Source organism: Ambystoma mexicanum, chromosome 10 (assembly GCF_040938575.1).
Source record: "Ambystoma mexicanum isolate Mex_15411 chromosome 10, UKY_AmexF1_1, whole genome shotgun sequence".
NCBI classification, from domain to species: domain Eukaryota; kingdom Metazoa; phylum Chordata; class Amphibia; order Caudata; family Ambystomatidae; genus Ambystoma; species Ambystoma mexicanum.
Genome location: NC_090932.1, coordinates 1,627,069,419 through 1,627,082,433, shown reverse-complemented (window position 1 = coordinate 1,627,082,433; position 13,015 = coordinate 1,627,069,419).

The window sequence follows — 13,015 nt, the reverse complement described above, 5'->3', positions numbered from 1 at the left end:
GAGGTCTCAATCTGCACACATGATTACAGGAGCTGGCATGGGGATGGAATAGGCCTCAATCTGCACACATTACAACAGGAGCTGCCACAGGGGTGGGAGGGGCCTCAATATGTACACATTAGTGATGGAGCTGGTATAGAGATGGTAGAGGCCTCAATCTCAATTATTGCTGGTGCTGGCACAGGGATGGGAGCGGCCTCAATCTTCACACATTAGTGCTGGAGTTGGCACAGGGATGGGAGAGGCCTCAATCTGTACACATTATGCACACATTATTTCTGGAGCTGGCACAGGGATGGGAGCGGCCTCAATCTTCACACATTATTGCTGTAGCTGGCACAGGGATGGGAGTGGCCTCAATATTCACACATTAGTGCTGGAGCTGGCACGGGGATGGGAGCCACCTCAATCTGCACACATTATTGCTGGAGCTTGCACAGGGATGGCAAAGGTCTCAATCTGCACACATTAGTGCTGGAGCTGGCACAGGGATGGGAGCGGTCTCAATCTGCACACATTATTGCTGGAGCTGGCACAGGGATGGGAGCGGCCTCAATCTTCACACATTAGTGCTGGAGTTGGCACAGGGATGGGAGAGGCCTCAATCTGCACACATTATTGCTGGAGCTGCACAGGGATGGGAGTGGCCTCAATCTTCACACATTAGTGCTGCAGTTGGCACAGGGATGGAAGAGGCTTCAATCTGCACACATTACAACAGGAGCTGGCACAGGAATGGGAGAGGTCTCAATATGCACACATGATTACAGGAGCTGGCACGTGGATGGAATAGGCCTCAATCTGCACACATTAGAACAGGAGCTCGCACAGGGATGGGAGAGGCCTCAACCTGCACACATTAGAACAGGAGCTGGCACAGGGATGAGAGAGGGTCAATCTGCACACATTAGAACAGGAGCTGGCACAGGAATGGGAGAGGTCTCAATCTGCACACATGATTACAGGAGCTGGCACGTGGATTAAATAGGCCTCAATCTGCACACATTAGAACAGGAGCTGCTACAGGGGTGGGAGAGGCCTCATTATGTACACATTAGTGATGGAGCTGGTATAGAGATGGTAGAGGCCTCAATCTCAATTATTGCTGGTGCTGGCACAGGGATGGGAGAGGCCTCAATCTGCACACATTATTGCTGGAGCTGGCACATGGATGGGAGCGGCCTCCATCTGTACACATTAGTGCAGGATCTGGCATAGGGAAGGGAGAGGCCTCAATCTGTACACATTATTTCTGGAGCTGGCACAGGGATGGGAGCGGCCTCAATCTTCACACATTAGTGCTGAAGTTGGCACAGGGATGGGAGCGACCTCAGTCTGTACACATTAGTGCTGGAGCTGGCACAGGGATGGGAGAGGCCTCAATCTGCACACATTATTGCTGGAGCTGGCACAGGGATGGGAGCGGCCTCAATCTTCACACATTGGTGCTGGAGTTGGCACAGGGATGAGAGAGGCCTCAATCTGCACACATTATTGCTGGAGTTGGCACAGGGATGGGAGAGGCCTCAATCTGCACACATTATTGCTGGAGCTGGCACAGGGATGGGAGCGGCCTCAATCTTCACATATTATGCACACATTAGTGCTGGAGCTGGCACAGGGCTTTGAGCGGTCTCAATCTTCACACATTATGCAAACATTAGTGCTGGAGCTGGCACAGGGCTGGGGCGGTCTCAATCTTCACACATTATGCATACATTATTGCTGGAGTTGGCACAGGGATGGGAGAGGCCTCAATCTGCACACGTTAGTGCTGGAGTTGGCACAGGGATGGGAGAGGCCTCAATCTGCACACATTAGTGCTGGAGCTGGCACACGCATGGGAGCGGCCTCAATCTGTACACATTATTGCTGGAGCTGGCACAGGGATGGCAGAGGTCTCATTCTGCACACGTTAGTGCTGGAGTTGGCACAGGGATGGCAGAGGTCTCAATCTGCACACATTAGTGCTGGACCTGGCATAGGGATGGGAGTGGCTTCAGTCTGTACACATTATTGCTGGAGCTGGCACAGGGATGGCAGAGGTCTCATTCTGCACACATTAGTGTTGGAGCTGGCACAGGGATGGGAGCAGCCTCAATCTTCACACAGTAGTACTGGAGTTGGCACAGGGATGGGAGCAGCCTCAGTCTGTACACATTAGTGCTGGAGCTGGCACAGGCATGGGAGCGGCCTCAGTCTGTACACATTAGTGCAGGAGCTGGCGTAGGGATGGGAGCGGCCTCAATCTGCACACATTATTGCTGGAGCTGGCACAGGGATGGGAGCGGCCTCAATCTGCACACATTATTGCTGGAGCTGGCACAGGGATGGGAGTGGCCTCAATCTTCACACATTATGCACACATTAGTGCTGGACCTGGCACAGGGATGGGAGTGGCCTCAATCTGTACACATTATTGCTGGAGCTGGCACAGGGATGGCAGAGGTCTCAATCTGCACACATTAGTGTTGGAGCTGGCACAGGGATGGGAGTGGCCTCAATCTTCACACAGTAGTACTGGAGTTGGCACAGGGATGGGAGCGGCCTCAATCTGCACACATTATTGCTGCAGCTGGCACAGGGATGGGAGCGGCCTCTATCTTCACACAGTAGTGCTGGAGTTGGCACAGGGATGGGAGCGGCCTCAGTCTGTACACATTATTTCTGGAGCTGGCACAGGGATGGGAGCGGCCTCAATCTGCACACATTATTGCTGCAGCTGGCACAGGGATGGGAGCGGCCTCTATCTTCACACAGTAGTGCTGGAGTTGGCACAGGGATGGGAGCGGCCTCAGTCTGTACACATTAGTGCTGGAACTGGCAGAGGGATGGGAGCGGCCTCAGTCTAAACACATTAGTGCTGGAGTTGGCACAGGGATGGGAGCAGCCTCAATCTTCACACAATATGCACTCATTATTGCTGGACCTGGCATAGGGATGGCAGCGGTCTCAATCTTTACACATTATTGCTGGAGCTGCACAGGAATGGGAGCGGCCTCAATCTTCACACATTAGTGTTGGAATTGGCACAGGGATGGGAGAGGCCTCAATCTTCACACATTAGTGCTGGACCTGGCACAGGGATGGGAGTGGCCTCAATCTGTACACATTATTGCTGGAGCTGGCACAGGGATGGCAGAGGTCTCAATCTGCACACATTAGTGTTGGAGCTGGCACAGGGATGGGAGCGGCCTCAATCTTCACACAGTAGTACTGGAGTTGGCACAGGGATGGGAGCGGCCTCAGTCTGTACACATTATTGCTGGAGCTGGCACGGGGATGGGAGCGGCCTCAATCTGCACACATTATTGCTGCAGCTGGCACAGGGATGGGATCGGCCTCTATCTTCACACAGTAGTGCTGGAGTTGGCACAGGGATGGGAGCGGCCTCAGTCTGTACACATTATTGCTGGAGCTGGCACAGGGATGGGAGCGGCCTCAATCTGCACACATTATTGCTGCAGCTGGCACAGGGATGGGAGCGGCATCTATCTTCACACAGGGGTGCTGGAGTTGGCACAGGGATGGGAGCGGCCTCAGTCTGTACACATTAGTGCTGGAACTGGCAGAGGGATGGGAGCGGCCTCAGTCTAAACACATTAGTGCTGGAGTTGGCACAGGGATGGGAGCGGCCTCAATCTTCACACAATATGCACTCATTATTGCTGGAGCTGGCATAGGGATGGCAGCGGTCTCAATCTTCACACATTATTGCTAGAGTTGGCACAGGGATGGGAGAGGCCTCAATCTTCACACATTATTGCTGGAGCTGGCACAGGGATGGCAGCAGCCTCAGTCTGGGGCTGGAGCTGGCACAGAGCTGGGCGAGGCCCCATTCTGGCACACGCAGACCTGTAATTGGCAAGCAGAGGGCCCCACGGCCTCATTCAGCTCTGTTGTTAGGAGCTGGTGCAGGACTCTTAGAGGCCTGAACCTGCGCACCAACGCCGCTGTAAAGGACTGGTGCAGGTTTGGCATAGGTCTCGGCCTGAACACACGGTTGTGCTTGGCCCGTGTGGGGGCTGGTACACCCCCCGTCTGCAGGGACACTTCTGGGTTCAGGCAATGCAGCAGCGTACCGTTATTTCAGTTGTGCACAGGTCTGGATTTCCACGGCCTGACCTCCTGCACAGGAAATCCCGCCCACACAAGCAGCCTCCGAGCGGATTTAAGGTGGCGCTGTGAGGATGCCTCGCTCTCACACAAACTTGCCTCATGAGCTTCGAACACCGCGCATGCTCGTCGGCAAGACCTGTCGGGAACTTTGGTTTCCTATGCAACACTAATGGCCAGCCATATAGTCATCGGATGTTATTTTTTATTAAAATGGAAATCACTGATTTCAGTGTCACTGTGATTTTTTGATAGATTTAGATCCGAGTTCAGAAATCTGAGCCTACTTTTATATGCACTAACTAGAAAGAGACCTGAAAAGACCGTTTTTTTGTCCACATATAGTGCTTGCTGTCCTAGGTTCCTCTGAACCGCAATAACAGGTATTTCTAGCACAGAATGGTGCTCATTTCAGCAACGTACGATTGATGAAAATCTGACACTCCCCTGATTGGGTCATGCCTGTGGTCTGCAGATTTCGCCGCTTGCACGTGGTCCTTCAGGCCGGGTTAAGAGTCTGCGGGTTTTAGACTCTAGTCGCAACACCTGCGCACGTTGGTCTGCCCCAGAGCCGTCACTGGGGGGCAGGCGAGTGCTGAGGAGCTAAAGCCCGGGGGTCTTTTGGTTGTAGTCCCTAATAGAAGCTCAGGGGCTACAACCTAGAGGCTAGCTAGCCCTGAGTCCCAACAGGCCGGACATTAGCCTAGCCCCAGATCTTTTCAAGACATAACAACACCCCTGGTCTGCTCTTTGAAATCTATGGGTTCAAGCTCTTGCCCATTTTACAGAAAGTGTGTGATCCTGGACAAATCATGTAATTTTACTGTGTTGTATCTTCCAAAATCGAGATGCTAGGTACAGGCTCCCTGTGATTGGGGCAGGGAAGCAGGGCATCCTGATTGGGTGTGTATTGTGGGGGAGGGGGCGGGCATCAGGATGTCAGGTTTATTTCTCTGTTTTTTGTTGTTGTAGAGATTGAGGATTAAGAATGAAAGGCATGGGGTTTGTGTTTGAGGGTGGGGAGGCTGCCAGTAAAGTATGCACCCTTTGCTGGGTCAGCTCGCTTAGTCGCTTTAGGCTCGTAGAGTCAAGCCAGGACCACTCGGCTCTGACACTGCTCGATCTGTGAACTCTTCAGCTCCTCTGCCTCTACTTCATGGCACTATGATTATTCCTGACCTGACCTGTCACTATTATCTGGCTAACGTCTCATTTTCCACACTGAAGAGACTCAGTTCCTCTGAATCTGAGTCGTGTTAGGGACATGAAGGGAAAACCTAAGAGAAGAGGCAAAAATAACTAAGAGTGGCACGAAAGATTGACAGATTGAACGAGAGAGGAGAGACGGACAGCGCAAAGGAAGGAGGCAGAGGTTCGAGGACAGAACCCTGGGGGACACCAATATTAGAACGGTCAGAAAGATAATAGTGAAAGCATTGCAGGACAGAACAAGAAGAAAGGGAAGGCGGAAGGGCTGATAAAGCGGTGAGATCAAGCAGAATGAGTATGGCAGATGGATAATGATGTGTTATTTATATAGCGCCTTAAGCCAAAGCGCTTTACAGAGCACATATTTACATACAATATCACCCAACCGAAATTGGTACTCATTTATCGACCTCGGAAGGATGAAAGGCTGAGTTGGCCTTGCTGGGATTCGAACCTGCAGATCACGCTTAGATCGCAGCAGCGAGCGCTCAACCCGCTGAGCTATCTTACCGGATGCATACGATCTGGCTGCGAACGTTCTGTTCGCGGACAGACTGCCCGCCTAAAACTGCTCAGGCCCCTGTTTTGACTGTTCATTGAAAACGGGTGCCTGAGCACTTTCTGTCCCCCGCCTCCATTGTTAATGATGTGGGACACACCCCCACAACCCCGAGGCAGCAGACCTGAACATGAGGAACAGAGGACACCCCTGCATTCCCCGCTCCTCATGGTCAAATAAGAAGGTCAAAAGGAAAGAAGGTAAAAGGTTACACCTATACTTAGGTCAAAAAGACCCAATGAACAAAAGTAAACAATCAGTTTGGGTCATTCCTAGAAGACAGCTTATTGTGACGCGCAGAGAGAAGGGAGTTGGGGACATTAACTAGCAGTTTCAGTAGAGTGTGCTTGATGGAAACCTGATTGGACGGGGGAAGAAGAGAATGAAGATGAAGGAAGGATGACATTTGTGTATAGAAAATTCCTTCAAGGAGTTTGGAAAGAAAAAGAAGAAGATCAATAGGGACGGGAAGGTGGAGTCCATAATCACAGTTATCACTTCCTGTCCAGCCAAAAAGGTGACTGAGATGCTCCATAGGGGAAACCTCCCCCCCGCTTCAGTATGTGACGCAGAAATATCAAGTCAACCCCCAGAGGCTGTGTCCTTCGTTCCCCATGTGGCAACCATTAGCCTGGACTCAAGCAAAAGCCGGCATAAGGAACCCTTGTTAAAAGAACAAGTATCTAATTTCTGAAATAAGAACCGTGACCTCTGAGCTATCGGAGGCTCCCAGGGCAGTGCACCTTTTGCTGCACTTTCCACAGCCAAGCCAACATGCGCGTACTACACTGGGGGCAGGAAAAAAAGGTTTTGACTAGTCCAACTTTCTTTAGAACTTGCTTTAACTATAGGCAGGATAGAAATCCAGTCTGTAATAGTGCGCTTTATAATGCGCTGGACCGACTTTAGGGCCCACACTCCTTTCAATGGGATGGTGGTTGCCAAGTTCTGGCACAAAACATACAGACAGTGCTGCCGGTAGGCTTTCCACACTGCTTCACCGCTGTGGAGACACATGTAAGGCATACCTCCTGACAACCAGAAACAGGGAAAAAAAGCCCTCTGATGAAAACGGCTGGGTGCACCTCTTTGCAAGGAAAACAATTTTATTTTGTATACAAAAAGGAAAAGGGTGACAGAGGGTGCTGTAGAACCTACCTGCCACAGAGCCCACCTGGTTAGTTGAAAGGATGAAGAAGGTTATAAGGAAACAGCCTCACTCGTGGTGCACACAGTATACAGTAGTCATCCCCCAACCTCATTGGATAACGCCAATATAGGTATTACCATTCCCCTACAGTCCCTGGATTGACTGGCCACATATAATCTACTCCTTGCCCTCTAACACGTGGTCTTCTGTTCCGTCACCTTGGGATACCGTTATATGATGGGCGGACCTCTGGGAATGTTGCCCTCCCCGTCGGCCTAGTCACATGGTGTGCACCTGGTCGTTAACATGAGCTCAGTGGATACCTTCGAGGTAAAATTGGCCCTCTAGAATAAATGAGCGCTTCTCTTGAATCCGGACATGCGGGAACCCCCACCATGGGACTGAATTGGCTGGCATCACCTCTTGCTCCTTGTAGTACAAATCACGGGATGTTTCACTCCTTTATCCCCCCCTTATCAGCTGCCCCTCCTGGGAGCTTTTTCTGGGGCTTCCAAGGACCAGACTAATCAGCAAAATTCAAATGGATTTAGGTGTTCTGTTTGTGGGCATCTGGCAGTTCAAATAGAATGGCATTATTCTGGGGGGCATTAGTGCCCTAAATCTAGACCAGGCCTTTGGCAGCTCAAGACCTCTTCTCCGGCTCCCAAGGGTTTGTCCTACGGGCCGGGCACAGCCATATTCCTTTCTGGGTTTGTAGGCCTGCAACACGATATAATTGTATTTTATCTATCAGGCCTGAAGGCCTCTATGTTCGGTTTCCCTGTTGGGGATTGGGATGGGAATGGGATTTAGAACATAGTGCCATGCTGCACTGCAGCACCCATCATGGCCTGCGGCAGGCCAGGCCGTACTCTAAATATGGCGGTGCTTCAGTATTTCTCGCAGACAGAGCCAGAGCCTACATTTACATTGTTATACACTATATTTCAACTAATGCACTTGGATATTAATCATGCCCTATACTTGGGCCTACCTATGTTTCCAATGCTGCTACAAAACACTGAATTTGTTATACCCACATTGCATGCACCACCCCACTGTGGCCTCACGCGTTCATTTTCTCGTGCATTCATATATTTTCCTCAACCTAAATCATTTGGGTCAGCATTGGAGCTGGACGTGCATCCCAACACACAGCACAAACCCCATTTTCAGGATAGCAAAATGGCTCCAACAGCCCCTACTGTGTTTTTAAAGACGTGGTCTTCAAACTGTGCGGATGGCCCCCATTGGTGGGCTGAGAGGATGACTGAAGGAGGAGCACGAGGTTCTTTGAGTGTTTTATGCTGAGCCAGTTCACCACCCTAGTAGTCCCAAAGCCCATAAACCTTGTCCGATTTTTGGTGCATTGTGTTCCACCTAGGGACCGCTGGACATCAGTCACCTGGAAGGGTCAAGCAGTTCTAGCATTTTGAAGAGGCCTGTTAGCATAAAAGGATTTGGAAACCACTGCTCTAGAGTAACAGTGTGGACTGCAGGACTGCTTACAGAAGATGAAGGTGAGTAACTAGTCAGCACTGCCACAGGCAAACATGCCTAAACTCGAACTAGTCAACACTGTCATGGACTAACATGCCTAACCTCTATCTAGAAAGCACTGCCACAGGTTAACATGCCTAACCTCTGTTTAGTCAGCACTGCCACAGGCTAACAAGCCCAACCTCTAACTAGTCAGCACTGCCATGGGCTAACATGCCTAACCTCTAACTAGTCAGCACGACCATAGACTAACATGGCTAACCTCTAACTAGTCAGCACCGCCATAGACTACCATGCCTAACCTGTAACTTGTCAGCACCACCATAGTTTAACATGGATAACCTCTAAATGGTCAGAATCGCCAAAGGCTACAATGCCTAACCTCTAACAAGTCAGCACCACCATAAACGAACAAGGCTAACCTCTAACTGGTCAGCACTGCCACAGGCTACCATGCCTAGGCTCTAACTAGTCAGCACCACCATAAACTAACATGGCTAACTTCTAACTGGTCAGCACTGCCACAGGCTAACATGCCTAACCTCTAACTAGTCAGCACCACCATAGACTAACATGGCTAACCTCTAACTCGTCAGCACCACCATAGTTTAACATGGTTAACCTCTAACTAGTCAGCACTGCCACAGGCTTCCATGCCTAACCTCTAACTCGTCAGCACCACTATAGACTATCAGGGCTAACCTCTAACTGGTCAGCACCGCCACAGGCTAACATGCATAATCTCTAACTAGTCAGCACCACCGTAGACTAACATGGCTAGCCTCTAACTGGTCAGCACTGTCACAGGCTACCATGCCTAACTTCTAACTAGTCAGCACCACCATAGACTAACACGGATAACCTCTAACTGGTCAGCACTGCCACAGGCTAACATGCCTAACCTCTAACTAGTCAGCACCACCATAGTTTAACATGGCTAAACTCTAACTGGTCAGCACTGCCTCAGGCTTCCATGCCTAACCTCTAACTAGTCAGCACCACCATAGTTTAACATGGCTAACCTCTAACTGGTCAGCACTGCCACAGGCTAACATGCCTAACCTCTAACTAGTCAGCACCAACATAGTTTAACGTGGATAACCTCTAACTAGTCAGAACCGCCATAAGCTACCAGGCCTAACCTCTAACTAGTCAGCACCACCATAGACTAATATGGCTAACCTCTAACTGGTCAGCACTGCCACAGGCTAACATGCCTAACCTCTAACTAGTCAGCACCACCATAGTTTAACGTGGATAACCTCTAACTGGTCAGAACTGCCGTAAGCTACCATGCCTAACCTCTAACTAGTCAGCACCACCATAGTTTAACATGGCTAACCTCTAACTGGTCAGCACTGCCACAGGCTAACATGCCTAACCTCTAACTGGTCAGCACCACCATAGACTAACATGGCTAACCTCTAACTAGTCCGCACCGCCACAGACTACCATGCCTAACCTCTAACTAGTCAGCAGCACCATAGACTAACATGGCTAGCCTCTAACTAGTCAGCACCGCCACAGACTACCATGCCTAACCTCTAACTAGTCAGCACCACCACAGACTAACTTGGCTACCCTTTAACTAGTCAGCACCGCCATAGACTACCATGCCTAACCTCTAACTAATCAGCACCACCATAGACTAACATGGTTAACCTCAAAATGGTCAGCACCGCCACAGGCTAACATGCCTAACCTCTAACTAGTCAGCACTACCATAGACTAACATGGATAACCTTTAACTGGTCATCACTGTCACAGGCTACCATGCCTAACCTCTAACTAGTCAGCACCACCATAGACTAACATGGATAACCTCTAACTGGTCAGAACTGCCACAGACTACCATGCCTAACTTCTAACTAGTTATCACCACCATAAACTAACATGGCTAACCTCTAACTGGTCAGCACCGCCACATACTACCATGCCTAACCTCCAACTAGTCAGTACCACCATAAACTACCATTGCTAACCTCTAACTGCTCAGCACTGCCACAGGCTACCACGCCTAACCTCTAACTGGTCAGCACCACCATAGTCTATCATGGCGAACCTCTAACTGGTCAGCACCGCCACAGGCCAACATGCCTAAACTCTAACTAGTCAGCACCACCATAGACTAACATGGCTAACTTCTCACTTGTCAGCACTGCCACAGGTCACCTTGCCTAACCTCTAACTACATGGATAACAACCAACTGTCCCGGAGGATAGCTCAGCTGCAAAGTCGTTAACCTTGGAAGCAAGACGACATGAAACAACACAGGTTCGATCCCCGGGTCAGCGCTTAGACACCTCTGGGTGTTTAAGCGCGTTATAAATACGCAACTAAGACAAAAAACAATTACCCAACTAACACACAATTCCTGTAACAGCGCCTCCATGTGAGCGCTTTAAAAATGCAAAATATAATATAACTGTAAGTGGAACAGAGCTGGGACTTCTTTGGCACTTTCCCATAGGAAGCAGCATTTATAAGACGCTTCAAGAAGTACATAATACATACACAAAGTCATGTGGTGTATGATACAAAAAACCGCTGACATACATGCTAAAAATCTTTTGGCAAATGGATCTCAGCCCTTTGCATTCGAGATGAAAGGCATCATAACATAGGTTATTTGGTATCATACCATAACATGGTGCATAAGACAGCATGATAGTAAATAAGAGCATAAAGCAGTATGCACTATAACATGCTATGATGGCATAACATAGCACAACACATGGCACAACATAACAATGGAAGCGGAAAACATGATATGAACGGCATAGTGACGTACGGTGCTTTAAATGGAAACACAGTAGTGCAGGTACTCACTAGCCCAAAGTGCCTGCTTCCTACTGAGAAGTGCCGCTACTCCTTCATTAAAAGTATTGGCTTACTGCTGAGAAGTGCCGGTACTGTGTCTTTCAAATAAAAAAAGTGCAGGTAAACACTACTCCAAAGTACCTGCTTACTATCGAGAAGTGTTGGTACTCCTTCATTAAAAGTATTGTCTTCCTTCTGAGAAGTGCCGGTACTGTATCTTTCAAATACAAAAAGTTCAGGTAAAAGTACCTGTTTACTATTACTATTGGGAAGTGCCAGTACTCCTTCATTAAAAGTATTGGCTTCCTGCTGAGAAGTGCTGGTACTGTGTCTTTCAAATAAAAAAGTGCAGATACTCACTACTCCAAAGTACCTGCTTACTATTGAGAAGTGCTGGTACTCCTTCATTAAAGGTTTTGGCTTCCTGCTGAGAAGTGCTGGTATTGTGTCTTTCAATTAAAAAAGTGCATGTACTCACTATCTCAAAGTACCTGCTTACTATTGAGAAGTGCTGGTACTCCTTCATTAAAAGTTTTGGCTTCCTGCTGAGAAGTGCCAGTACTGTGTCTTTCAAATGAAAAAAGTGAAGGTACTCACTATCGCAATGTACCTGCTTACAATTGAGAAGTGCCGGTACTCCTTCATTAAAAGCATTGGCTTCCTACTGAGAAGTGCCGGTACTGTGTCTTTCAAATAAAAAAAGTGTAGGTAAACACTACTCCAAAGTACCTGCTTACTATCGAGAAGTGTTGGTACTCCTTCATTAAAAGTATTGGCTTCCTTCTGAGAAGTGCCGGTACTGTATCTTTCAAATACAAAAAGTGCAGGTAAAAGTACCTGCTTACTATTAGGAAGTGCCAGTACTCCTTCATTAAAAGTATTGGCTTCCTGCTGAGAAGCGCTGGTACTGTGTCTTTCAAATAAAAGAAGTGCAGGTACACACTATCCCAATGTACCTGTTTACTATTGAGAAGTGCTGGTACTCCTTCATTAAAAGTTTTGGCTTCCTGCTGAGAAGTGCCAGTACTGTGTCTTTCAAATGAAAAAATTGAAGGTACTCACTATCGCAATGTACCTGCTTACAATTGAGAAGTGCTGGTACTCCTTCATTAAAAGCATTGGCTTCCTACTGAGAAGTGCTGGTACTGTGTCTTTCAAATAAAAACAGTGCAGGTAAACACTACTCCAAAGTACCTGCTTACTATCGAGAAGTGTTGGTACTCCTTCATTAAAAGTATTGGCTTCCTTCTGAGAAGTGCCGGTACTGTATCTTTCAAATACAAAAAGTGCAGGTAAAAGTACCTGCTTACTATTGGGAAGTGGCAGTACTCCTTCATTAAAAGTATTGGCTTCCTGCTGAGAAGTGCTGGTACTGTGTCTTTCAAATAAAAAAAGTGCAGGTAAACACTACTCCAAAGTACCTGCTTACTATCGAGAAGTGTTGGTACTCCTTCATTAAAAGTATTGGCTCCCTTCTGAGAAGTGCCGGTACTATATCTTTCAAATACAAAAAGTGCAGGTAAAAGTACCTGCTTACTATTGGGAAGTGCCAGTACTCCTTCATTAAAAGTATTGGCTTCCTGCTGAGAAGTGCCGGTACTGTGTCTTTCAAATACAAAAAGTGCAGGTAAAAGTACCTGTTTACTATTGGGAAGTGCCA